Source organism: Triturus cristatus, chromosome 11 (genome assembly GCF_964204655.1).
Source record: "Triturus cristatus chromosome 11, aTriCri1.1, whole genome shotgun sequence".
NCBI classification, from domain to species: Eukaryota; Metazoa; Chordata; class Amphibia; order Caudata; family Salamandridae; genus Triturus; species Triturus cristatus.
Window position 1 is genome coordinate 230,617,647 of NC_140594.1, and position 11,086 is coordinate 230,628,732.

Genomic DNA, 11,086 nt, shown 5'->3' on the forward strand with positions numbered 1-11,086 from the left:
AGTGTCCATCTGTAGTGTTGTCACTTGATTACTGTATGTGTTCACAAGTGCTTTACACACTGCCTCTGAGATAAGCCTGTCTGCTCGTGCCAAGCTACCAAGGGGGTGAGCAGGGGTTATTTTAGGAGTGTACCCCCTTACCCTGACTAGAAGCAAGGGTCCCTATTTGGTCAAAGGAACCTACCTCTGCCAACTAGAGACCCCCAGTTCTAACACCTACTAAAAAGTCAGAGTTTCTAAAATCGATGTTCCTAGATGCTCATAATAATTAAAGTGTACAAAGCAGCCCACCTAATAACTGGAATCAAAGGAACAAGACCGTAGGACCCACATTCTTAGCAATTTCCCCTGGAGTCTCGATCTATTTTTGAATACACTGCTCAACATTAGAAGGTTTCTATCCCGATAGACATTCATACCCACCATACAAGCTTTCAGTCGAGGAGGCTATCATAAAATGAAAAACAGACACTAAATCAATATGAAAATTCAATGCATGAAAAATGAAAAACGCTGAAAAAGGTTTTCACTTCAATTGCTCCAAGAACATTACATCTTCACCCAGAATATATTTGTCTGGCCCCATCTTTACTGAAAGGGTGCAATGTGGTCAAGGCTCACCAATTTTTTTGGTCACCTCAATCCATTTTTTAAAATTTATTTAAATGTTTATTTTTTTAAATTCATTTTTACAAAAGAATCATCCAACATACACAGGATATCAGGTTCCCACATCATCGATTTGGTCTCCAGGTAAGGTCACATTCCTATCATGTCATATAGTTCCGGACTGCTGCAAAATAGTTCAGTGCAAGTCATTAGTCCAAAATATCTCATAGCAGCTCCAACATTAGCGCAGGACCATTATATCTGTGCCAATGTAATAAAGTTTGAGTCAGCAGCCTACAAGGAACAAATACGGAGTAAATCGGACTCAAACCCCCACACCCCCAAAATCCCCCCCTTCTGCCCCTCTCCCCACCAGACGTGGTACTTTGGCATGAAAATCCAATGGTAGTAGTATCTAGGTGCATCATGACAATCAATTACAGCAAACTTATGCATACTCAAGGATCAATTACAGGTATCATCCCGGTTTCCTCATATCTACGGTACCCTAGCAGGCATTAAACAGGGACACTCGGATCATTCAAATCATTCACTGTAGAGTCCACATCAGAGTCCGTTTCTGACACTCTCAGCAATAATGTAAGCGCTTCCCAAGCCCTTGCAGCCTCTAGTGCCTTTTCACTATTTGCGCGGCGTGCTGCTTGCAATCTGGCAGTACCTTCGCGTTCTGCCCATCTAAGAAATACATTCCTCCACCTTTGATAGGGCGGGCCCCTTTTAGCCTTCCAGTGTGCTGTAATCTCCCTTTTAGCTAATACCAGCCCTAGATCTAGGAACTTGCTAGTTATCTTATTTTTGGAGGTATGAGGGAACCAGTGAAGTAAACAAGGGCCCGGCGCCAGGTCAATACATCTCTCAGTTATATCGCAGAGCAGGTCTAGTACTTCCTCCCAGTACATCAATATATTGGGACAATCCCAAAGCATATGTCTAAAATCGCCCCCCTCTTTGCCACATCTCGGACACAGCGCTGTGGTCACATTAAAGTATTTGTTCATTTTTGCTGGGGTTAGGTATGCTCTATGTAGTATGAAAAATTGGACCAGTTGAAATCTAGTATTCCTAGTGCATTTCCAGGGTCGCTCAACCAATTCAGCCCACACCTTCTCCGAGATCTCCCTACCCAAGTCCTCCTTCCATTTCTGTTTCAATTCTACTAGGGGAGTGAGTCTCTCATATGTCATCCGTTGGTATAAGCACGTAAGTGCCTTAATTGTGCCCGCCGCTAACACTACATACTGGCAGATCATGGGGGTCTTTGGCTCGGAGAGTCCCTCCCCCCAATATTCTTGAATTGCCGCCACTAGGGCCAAGTGGAGCAGGTAATCCCCACGGGGCAGGTCATACCATTCCCTCAGAGTCTCAAAGGGTAGTAGAACATTCTCCTCGTATAAATCTCCTATTGCTGTCAGGCCCAGGTCAGTCCACTGGTTAAGTGCCGACCAGTTACCCCTTGTGGGAGTATAGTGCACGTGCTAATAGGAATCTCAGGAGCATAGCGGCGTGCAATCTGTGACCTCTGTTGGCTTCTGTTTCAACTCAATCTATAAGTTTTGACTTCCGTGGAGAGTGTCCTGAAGGACATTGGTTGCTGTAAAATGATGCAAGACAAGAGCGGAGATAGTGGGCATCCCTGCCGTGTCCCTCGGCCTACTCCACAGCTATCTGAAATCAAGCCCCCAGTTTTAACCCGTGCCATGGACGATCTATATAACAATGCCGTCCAGTTCACAAAGCCGTCCCCTATTCTGAATGCGCGCATAACCTGAAATATATAGGGCCATTCTAGGCTATCAAAAGCCTTCTCGATATCTACGAAAAAATGGCGGTGGTTGGTCTCGAATATGTGTCAGCCTCCAAGATGCGGAGTAGCCTACGCACATTAACCGCTGTGTGTTGTTTCGGGATGAATCCCGCCTGGTCCTCATGAACCAATTGGGACATGTAGGGGAGTAGACAGGTCGCTAGAATTTGGCTCAAGATCTTATAGTCGGTATTAAGCATAGACAGAGGCCGGTATGTGGTTCTGCCAGAGGGTGTCTTCCCTGGTTTCAACAACGGAACTATTAGTGCTTCTCGGGTTGTTTCCGGCAGATGCCCCATCCTGTTAGCCTCGTTATAGAGGGTCACTAATTTGGGCGCCAGCAGGTCTATGTAGGTCAGGTAGAACTCGATTGGTAGTCCATCCGTTCTGGGCGTTTTCTTACGAGCCATGTGTTTGATCGCCCCTCTAACTTCTGCTAGCATGATATCCTGCCCTAGCTGTTCAGCCTCTGTTCCATCAAGCTCTGGGAGAGCAGCCTCCCCCAGAAACCCTCCGCATCCTCTAAGTCTTGAAGCAAAGTTTCCCGAACTCCAGCCACATTGGAAATGCACAGACCCCTCACCACTACTTTGAAGGCATCCCATTCAACGGCAGTCGAGGACGCCTTGCCCTCGTTCTCAAGGAAATACTGAGTCACCCCAGTTTTCACCGCTTCCAGAAAAACTGGATCCTCTAGGAGCTCTGGGTGTAACCGCCAGTTTATGATCGGCGAGCGGACCTGAGTCCACTGGACCCTAATCAGTAGGGGGTTTGGTCTTAGATTGTCCTGGTGAGGTCTTCGCTGTGTGTGACTTTGGTGTGCAATTCTGGGGAGCAGAGTATAGCATCCAGCCGAACATGTAGTTCGTGTAGTGCCGAGAAGTAAGAATAGTCTCGGTCCATTGGGTGATGTGCCCTCCAGGTATCCACCAACCCCCAGTGTGCCTGCCAGTCACTCCTGCCTCCAGCTATTTTGTGTGAAGTGGCTGTAGGAAGAGGTGGATGCGATCTATCTAGAAGGACATCAGTGACTGAATTAAAATCTCCGCCGATGATTACATCACCAGTTAAATAAGGCACCAGTTTCCCAGAAAGATGGGCAAAAAAGGTTGTTTGGTCTATATTCGGCGCATATACACTGCCCAACGCCACATCCCTACCGTTAGGTCTACCCAGCACCATCACATATCTACCCTCCGAGTCTTTAATCTGTTGTACCAGCTGAATAGGGACCCCGCTCTAATCCAAATTAAAACTCCACGTGCAAAAGCGGAATAAACTGTGTGAAATACATGGCCTCCATCTATGCTGCAGCGCCTTGCCCTCTTGACCCGTGATATGGGTTTACTGGAGGAAGGCTATTTGGATCCCCCTGCGCACCAAATAAGAGTGTACTTTATATCGGCGGTTCATTGTATGTAGACCCCTGACATTCCATGATATGCATTTTAAATCCATTAATGAGCCCACGGTGTCGTCTGTGCCCAACCAATAGTGAAAATGCTAGTAGTGCCACGTCTGTACCCCCATGAAACAATCCCCACACCCCAACTCCCCATCCCAAGGACAGTAACTATAGAACGAGCTCCCATCCAAACTTATTTAACTAATACTATAGGAAACCTCTGACTAGTTCAGAGGACGTAGTGGACGCGGCTGACCAAGGGCTTGAAGGTCTATTTGCAGTGCACCAGCTGCAATATGACACTAGTAACGCAGGGACCATAGGTTGAATAAAACACTGTAAACTGAGCTATTAGAGAGTCACAAACATCATCACCTGCTCACACAATATCGTCTACGCTTTGAGGAGTTACCACCGGGGGTTTCGTACTGCTCCCATTCGATGTGTGTGAGTCATTGTCGTCGAAGTCATCCGTCTGGGTTGGACTCCTATTTTGCGACAGGGACACCACAGCCCGCAGCGCTACTGCCCGCTCTCTTGATGCTTGTGTAGTGCTGGGTTTCACCCGAGCTCTCCTCCGTACTTGTCGTGAACCGCGTGCTCCACTGCTTCGATTCCTCATCAATCCATCAATCCTGATGTCAATCCACCTTTGTAGGCTTCCAGCCAGTCCCATACCTCAGAGGGAGATTCAAAGTAGTGAGTGGTATTATCAAGGGCTATGGGTAATCGGGCCGGGAACATGAGGGAATATTGAAGCCCTTCTTCTCTTAGTGCTTTCTTGACCTCCAGAGAGGACGTTCGCTTCCGCTGTACCTCCAAGGTGTAATCCGGGAATAAAGTGACCTTGCTATTGTCCACTAGGAAGGGACCTTTTGCCCTCGCTCTTTGCAGTAAAATGTCCCTGTCGCGAAAATGATGCAGGCGGGCCACTATTGGTCTCGGGGCCTTCCCGGAGCCAAGGGTCTGGCAGGCACTCAATGGGCTCGTTCCAGCATGTAAAAGGAGGTCAGCCCCTTGGGGGCCACTACTGTTCTGAGCCAACATTCTTGGTAGGACACCATGTCGTCCCCTTCAATTCCTTCCGGCAGCCCTATTACTCAGACATTGTTCCGCCTATTACAGCCTTCTGCATCCTCAGCCCTACGTTCCAGCATACCAACTCTATCAGTGAGAGCATGCAGCTGCTGTTCTGTTGCCTTTTGAGCTGGCCGCAATTCCGCCAAAGAAGTTTCGTTGCTCTTGAACCTTTCAGCAAGATTCTTGTGCTCATCACGTGAAAGCCCTAGGTCCGCCGCCACCTTACTTATATCCTGATGGAGGGTGGCTTTGGTGTCAGTGATGGCGTCCAATATCTGCTTCAGCTGGTGCTGGATTGGGTCTCCCGGGCCTGGTTGTGAGTTTTCAGTTGCGCTGTCCTCAGGATCCCGCGCAGGCCCTGCGGCTTTATTCTTGGGCTTGCCCATGTGTGCAGTGCAGCCCACGGTATCCGAATCCTCTGATCTCCCAGGTGCGTGCACAGGTGGGCCTCAGGGTTCCCCCAATCGTCTAGTCTGGCCCGGGTGCACCAAGAGGGGATCGCCAGCACCAGGGAGCCGCCTGCGCTGTATTATGAAGCTTCAGGCTCTCCCCCTCCCACGATCAATCCACAGCACCTCCAGTCAGCCAGGATGGGGCTCCCCTAGCACAAATCCCACACGTCAGGGAATCATATAAGGGAGAGGGGTCAGATCATTCCCCGGACGAGTGGTGTTGGGGGGCAACTGGTAGCCTGTCAGCCCCCTATAGCGGGCGGTGGAGAAGAACAATTAACAGGCGCTTCCCACCAGCTGCTCGACTTTGTAGCTCAGGCTACTGCTCTTTGGGTTTCATCACCCACCAGAAGCAATGCGGCACCGTTCTAGCCGCTAGGCCCGCACTCAAAATGCCAGCCAGGTCGTGTTGAGCAGTTTCGATCACAGTCCTCCCGTAGAGCCCCAGGACACTCCACTCCTTAATAAAGTAAGGCGCGCTGCTGTACCTGTTCCTTGCTCCCTGTCATGGCCACGATCACTCCAGGAGAATAGTACAGTAATTACCAAACTGTAACGATTCCCAGCCGGGTCTTGCCTCCTTTTCTAGCAGGTCTCGGTGTCCCGATCCCTCGCTGAATGCACACGCCAGCGGCGTGCCCGTTTCAGGGGCCTCAATGTCTGGAAACAAATCGTACCCACTCAGTTCTCTGCAGTTGTCCCCCAGTGCTGTGCAGCAGGGAGGCCCGTGCCCTGTACACCTCCTCAAGGCTGGGGCATTGCATAACTGGAAGGCCGTCTCAGTTCTCTGGCCAAGCCGACTCCTCCCCTCGAGGTCCGCACCGGAGTGTGCCGCTGCCCAATTCCGGGAACGGGGACCCCGGCAGGCAACTCCACCTCATTCCGTCAGGTCTCCAGATGTTCAGGCAGCTGTGAGGTGCCACCACTCGCTCTTAACCGGTCCGGATGACAGGATAATTAGGCAGCCGGTGCGGCGCTCTGCGCTCAGGCGTCCGCCATTGGCCCCAGGCAAGCCACGCCCCCTGGTCACCTCAATCCATGTGAATAAATGCTACATCTTCCCTCTTCAAATCTCACAATTCTGTTATTTTTGTATTTTTTATGTTAAAGTGCTCCACTGCCCATATTGGTGAGGCTCACTCTAAAACTATTAAAAATAATAAAAGTTACTTAGGTTTTACAATAAGTTGTGAAGGGGAACTAAGGAATATTCCAATACTTCAGATTCTGTCCCAATAACCAGGACCACTATTTATCAAGAGTACCAATTCATTCATGCACCCATGAGAAAACTGACCTCCAGATGTAAAACACAGCGCCAGAGAAGCCAAATATATCTGTGCTGACAGAGAAGCAGTGTTGTCTTCCTTGTATGAACTGTTGTCCCTGCACCAGGCGAATCAACTGTTTAAATTATCAATCCTGTCAAAATTAGGCAGCCTGTGTAAAAATACTTAGAGTGTTTCCTCTCTTCTCATTTGCTAAGTGATCTAGCTTGACTGGATTATGTGCAATGGAATAAGTAATGAACAATCCTTTCCAGCACAAAAGTGTTACTGTAGCAACAGTCTTGCTTCAATCAATCACTCAACCAATCAGCATTTGTAGAGCACAGCACTATCACCCATGGAGGTATCTGGGTGCTGGGGTGCGAGGTCTCTGTCGAAAAGCCAGGTCTTGAGGAAATGGCAGGAAGAGGGACGAAATGAACAGAAGGCAAAACATAGGGTTGAAAAACGAGCGAGCAGAAAAGGCAAAACAGAAGGCAGAAAAATGAACCGAAAAGGCAAACCAGTGCAGAAGAGGGCATAGCAGATAATCTCCTACGGTGACGATAGTCAACAGCTATTTACATATAACAAGCCTAACAGTAAAGCCAAACCAAATTTTTCAGCCTGAATCACAACAGGAATGGGCTGGCTCAACTCCAAAGCGCTGAAATGCAATCCCAACAAAACCGAGATCCTGCTTTTCGGTATGAACCCCCTGGCCAGTTGGTTAGGGGCCTGGCCAGTTGGTTAGGGGCCTAGCCATCCAGTTGGAAGACCCCCTCCCCCATGGAATTGGCTAGAAACCTAGAAGTACTGATAGATAACCAGCTCTCGTTTAAACCCCAGATCGCAGCAGTGATAAACAATTTATGCTGAATCCTGACAATGCTAAGAACATTTCTCAAACTGCTCCTATTGGATGCTCAGAAGATGGTGGTACAGTCATTGCTCCTATCCAGAATGGACTATGTGAATGCCAGGTACATAAGCATTCCAAGTTATTTGATGCAGAGACCACAAAAAATACAAAATGTGGCCATACGATTGCTATTCAAACTCCCAAAACACACCTCTCTGACTCCTTATCGCAAACACCTGCACTGGTTTCCAGTGAAATGAAAAGAATACTTTTCAAGGCATTAACAATAACCCACTAGGCGTTCTACAAAACCGGTCCCCTCTATTTCCAAAAGAGACTTGTTAACTACTGCCCTCAAGAGCCCTTCGCTCACAATCTACACCTCTGCTGGTTATTCCCGCTACAAAAAAGAAAAAAAATGGGGTGACTCCGCCTGTTAAGTACTGGCAGCTAGACACAGGAACGAACTAACGCCCCCCTAAAGTGTAATGCGGATAAAGTATTACGCAAACAAATACAAACTTACCTATTCCAGGACTAGATGTCATATTCCTTACAGGGCAGGTAACCTTGTGTCGGGACACTCATTTAAAAACGGAAAGAAAAGGCCAAACAGAGTGCAGAAGAATGAGCAGAAAAGGCAAAACAGAGGGCATAAAAAGGCAAAACAGAGGACAGACAGACGAGCAGAAAAGGCAGAACAGAGCAGAAGAGGGCAAAACAGAGGGCAGAAAATGAAACAAAAAAGGCAAAACGGAGGGCAGAAAAACGAGCAGTAAAGGCAAAACAGAGGGCTGAAAAAAAACAAGTATTGGCCAATAGGTCTCGCCTTTGGGACATTATACGTGTTTAGTTATGCAGCACAATATCCTTGGTGCAACAACACTAACTGTTGCATGGTTAAACACTTATAAGGTCCCAAAGGCGAGACCTATTGGCTATGCCAATGTTTGTTTGTTTTTTACTCGGTATATACAAAATAAAAAGTAGCACATACGTTTTTTTAAATAAAAAGATTTGTGACACTGATGTGTGGACAAAATACAGAGGGTGCAGAGGGAGCACCACAAAGAATCACAAGAAATGGGGAGGGCGGGTTGGGGAAGCAACTAGGATGGCATGGGTGGTGGAAGCAATACAAAGGACGAAGTGAAACCTAACATGGGCGAGAGAGGTAAGAGGAATGCCAGCAGGGAGAAAGAGAAGCACTTCGGCTAGGGAGAGGAACATGGAGCTGTTGGGGAGCCCAGGGGTGAGAAGACAATGTGAGGGAGAAGCACACAAGGGCGACCACAAAATGGAGGGTGACTAGGGATAAGCAGTGGGACAAGAAAGAGTAACACTGAATGCTCAGAGGGTGGAAGAGCAGTGGGCAAGGAAGACTGCTGGTAAACACGCATTCACTTGGAGTGCTCAAACAAACAAGCATTTGCAATGCAAACGGTCTCGCATTTGGGACCTTATATGTATTTAGCTATGCAGCACCTTAGCCTGGGTGCTGAAACATATACAGTTCTTCAACATGTATACAGCATGCTTCTCTCGTGAGGGATGAGTTGCAGGTTAGTTAGCAGCCGTGCAAGCTTCTCCGACATACACAAAGCAGGTACAATACATTGAGTAGCATGCTTCGTTACAACACAGTGGGCTCAGGCAGCTTTGTGTATGTCGGAGAAGCTTGCATGGCTGCAACCTGAGCTGCAACTGATCTGTCATGAGAGAAGCTCTCTTGTGAACACAGCACCATAACACATCAACAGGTGCTGAAGTTTACAAGGAATAAACATTCCACGCCCATTCAAATATGAGCATCTTTGCTGATATTTCAATCAGCTATCAGTATTGCACTAAAAGTACACAACCTCTGCTTAAAAGTTCTGATACTGCCAAATTAAATAAATTACAGACCAGATGCACTAGAAGGGCTGAGACATTCAAAATGTAATCGCTAATCCACGGTTTAAAGAAAATAATTTGTTATTATATAGCGCTTTTTATGACAATTTTGGCTTCTTGGGCCACTGTAAATAATAAGTTACTTGTACCCAATATACTGACCTCAGTAGAACGGGGGGTGTAATTTACGCTTCTGGATTTGAAATTGTTGGAAGACAGATTAGGAATGAATGGTGGATGGATGGTTGGGTGAAAAGATGGATGAATGGAAGGATGGATGGGTGGATGCTTGAAAAGACGGAGGGGATAAAGTATAGCTAGGTGGAAGAGTGAATACATGGATGAATAGATAAATGCTTAGAAAGCGGAAGGAAATCACTGGTCTTGCTCAGCGCCAAATAGATGTTTGAGTAAACTTGTTGTTTTCGGCTTCTCTCTTAAATGCCATCTGTGCCCACCAGTGCTTGTGCACTAAGTGCACCACAATAGCCAACACAGGCCGGCCTCTCTGGCCCATTTCCTCTCGGCTATTTTAAAATAAAGTTTGCATTGTTGTTTTCATGTTTAGCACACACTGTTCATCTGGAGTTTGGTGCTGGTCGCCTTGATAGCTTAAACACTCTTTGCTGGCACCACGTATTTTTTATCTAAATTTCCATATGTAAAGTGTTTTTTAGGGATCGCTCGTGTAAGTATGTTTGTTTGCAATTAGATGCTGCTGGCACAACGAAGGGATCTGAAAAGGGAGATACCCAGTGGAAACAAACACAGTCCCCTGAAAATAAACATGCCGAACAAAGCTGCGTTAATAAACTCCTTGCAGAGACCAGATCGGTGCAACAGAGAGAACATAGGAACATAACTGAGCTACTGTCGCGGCTCTGCCACAGACTCCCTGTGTGATCCTGAGCAAGGCGCCTGGTAATGGGGCACAGGAAACAGGGCTCTTAACGTGGGCCCTGCTTCACGATTATAAACAAACACTGCTGTCTCCTCCACGCCACTGACTGCCAAGAACTGTTGCCCCCCCTGCCCCTTTGACTATGAACTCTCTGCTTTGCTCCCTAGCACCAGTTCTCTGCCACTTACCACCAGTGACTGAATTGTCAAACCGCGCCTCCACCCCCAAGATGCCTACAATCTGCTTCTTAGGTCCGTACTTAGCGCCTGCCTGCGTCACCACTGGTACATGGTCTCCGTTCACACTTGCCTACACCAGGCATCTTTTCTTGCTCAGTGCTTCCCAGGACACAACCGGTGCCCACGGCCCGCTACCTTCACCTCCCCTTTTGCCTTAAGTTCTGCGGAGGCAAGAACAAGGAAAACAGCCTCTGGCTGGCTCACCGAGGGCAAAGCCAAATGGGGAAGGGGCTCAAATAGGCCCGGGAAAACAGGATGCAAGGCACCACTTACTCCTATGTCGAACCCGCGCTCACATAACAGAGCCCGGTGTGTCCTAAACTTCCTAAACTGCCCACGACACCTTTCATCCTGCACATCTATGAAAGCCCGATTTACAGGAACAGCTCAGTCAGTGGTGCGAAATAGACACCAGCTTTTTTTTTTTCTTCATATTTATATAGCGCAAACTCGACCCGAAGGTACTGGAGCGCTTTACATAGCAACTTATTTTCATTACACATTCAGGCACGGGGAGATGAAGTGATTTGCCCAGAATCACAGGACGTG